We start from the raw sequence: 2,642 nt of genomic DNA, 5'->3' as shown, positions 1-2,642 counted from the left end.
ATGAATCATAGAAATCACACGTTCAATAATGACTTCATACTTGGGGGACTTTTCTCTTCTTCCCAAGCAAGTCTAGGCTCCTTCTTATGTCTATTTTTCATCTTTGTCATGACCTTGACAGAAAACGTACTCATGATCCTCCTCATCCGAGGTGATTTATGACTCCATACCCCCAATGTACTTCCTGCTCTGCCATCTCTCCTTCATGGATATCTTGCATATTTCCAACATTGTCCCCAAGATGATCACTGATTTTCTGTCAGGCAGCAGAACCATTTCCTTTGTGGGTTGTGGCTTTCAGTTATTCGTGTCTCTCATCCTACTAGGCAGCGAGTGTCTCCTCCTGGCCGCCATGTCCTATGATCACTATGCAGCCATCTGTCACCCACTGCGCTACCCAGTGATCATGAAGGAGGCTGTCAGCAGACTCATGGCTGCAGGATCCTGGCTGGTTGGGACCTTCAACTCCATAGTGCACACAGCAAATATCATACATTTATCCTTCTGTCATTCTAGGGCCAGTGATCACTTTTTCTGTGAAATCTCTGCTTTGCTGACACTGTCCTGTGTAGCCACATCACACTATGAAAAAATAGTATATTTAAGTGGAATTATTTTTCTTCTGACCCCGTTCTCCATCATCTTCTTATCGTACATATTTTTTTTTAATTTATTTTTTGTTTATTGCCAAAGTGATGTACAGAGAGGTTACAGTTTCATACCTTAGGCCTCGGCCTAGTGGGCAAGTGTGGCTCATATTCATGAAGCCCTAGGTTGGGTATACAGAAAAGGCCAGAAGAGTTGCTGCGGCTCAAGTGGCAGAGTGCTAGCCTTGAGCAAAAAGAAACCAGGGACAGTGCTCAGGCCCTGAGTCCAAGCCACAGGACTGGCAAAAATAAAATAAATAAATAAATAAATAAAAAGTTACTGGCATTCATGAAGCCCTGGGTTTGATTCCTCAGCACCACATGTATAGAAAAAGCCAGAAGTGGCTCTGTGGCTCCAGTGGTAGAGCGCTAGTCTTGAGCAAAATAAAAAAGAAGCCAGAAACAGTGCTCAGGCCCCAAGTTCAAGCCCCAGGATTGGCAAAAAAAAAAAAAAAAAAAAAAAGCTGAAGCTTAATTTAAACATAATGAGTAGTTTGGGCTGGGAATATGGCCTAGTGGCAAGAGTGTTTGCCTTGCACATAAAAATTTTGCACACAGTCTTCCAAATAAAATCCTCAGAGGCACAGAAAAAGTCCCTTTCCACCTGTTCCTTCCACATGGTTATGGTTACAATGTACTATAGGCCATGTATCATCACCTATATGAAGCCAAGATCATACCACACTTCAGGCCAGGATAAGTTCCTGGCCATATTCTACACTATTGTCACACCCCTGCTTAACCCCATCATCTACAGTTTTAGGAATAAAGAGGTTCTGGCATCTGTTAAAAATAAGCTGCAAAGTAACTTTCTATACAAAAAATGAATAGAACCATGCATACATATATTTTATGTTGGCTTTTACATATGTGATATGCTTAAGGTTAATGAATATAACTATTATCATTGTTGTTGGTTGTGGGGCTTGAACTCAGGGCAAAGCACTGTTCCTGAACTCCTTTTGCTCAAAGCTTGCACTCTACCACTTTGAGCAACACTACCTCTTCTGCTTTTCTGTGGAGTTATGTGGAGTTAAGAAATTCATATACTTTCCTGCCCAGGATGTCTTTGAACCCACAATCCTCAGATTTCAGCCTCCTGATTACCTAGGACTACAAGCATGAGCCACCAGCACTCACTTTTCTATTATTTTATATTTTTTGTGTTCTTATTATGTCTTGAATATAATGCCTCAAGCACTCATTAGGCTGCCTCTCTGTGTATATATTAGACCTTAGGTTTCCATGTGTACTTCACTGAGCCATGTACAGCCTCTCACTCCCATTTACATCCACTGATTTACTGACTTCAGGAAATTCTGTGCTGAAATATTATAATGTAGTCACCATACTGTGCTCCAACAAAAACTATTAGATAATTGTGCCCTGAAATGGAAATGTATCTCAAGTTTCATATGAATATATATTAGTCCTGGTACTTGAATTCAGGGTTTGGGCACTGCCTCTGAGTTTTGTGCTCAAGAATAACACTCTATCACTTGATCCACAGTTCCACTTGTAGCTTTTTGGTGGTTACTTTAAAATGAGAGTCATAGACTTTCCTATCCATAATGGCTTTGAACATAATCCTTCGAAACCAGCCCCCTCACTAGCTAGGATTACAGATGAGAGCTACTGAAGTCAGGCCACTGCTTTTGTTGATTTGTTTTGAGTATTTGTCTATGTGGACTGACTTCAGACTGTGATTCTCTGATCTCAATCTCTTGATTAGCTATTGTTACTGTCATTCCCTTCTGCCCTGTAACATTTCTTTTAAAGACAGGTTTGTCTTTTTCTTTAGAAAAAAGAAGAGTGTGTTTTCTTCTTTTGATTTTTTAAAATTAATTTTCTTGATTAGTTTTCTAAGACACGGGGTTTTAATTGAGAGACAGGGAATCTGTGTTCATTGTTTATCACTTGGTATCTTTTGTAGTCCATAGATACACTTATAGGAAGTAACAAGTTGACCAATAGTCATATTGTGATTGTAAATCA

General features: G+C 39.9%; 1 pseudogene; it reads left to right on the top strand.

Annotated features, from left to right (window-relative positions):
* Positions 1-1,474, top strand: LOC125359978 (annotated as a pseudogene).
* The last annotated feature ends 1,168 nt before the right edge of the window (positions 1,475-2,642 follow it).

The sequence above is a fragment of the Perognathus longimembris genome, chromosome 11 (assembly GCF_023159225.1).
Source record: "Perognathus longimembris pacificus isolate PPM17 chromosome 11, ASM2315922v1, whole genome shotgun sequence".
Taxonomy (NCBI): domain Eukaryota; kingdom Metazoa; phylum Chordata; class Mammalia; order Rodentia; family Heteromyidae; genus Perognathus; species Perognathus longimembris.
This window is presented reverse-complemented; position numbering and strand designations above follow the sequence as displayed.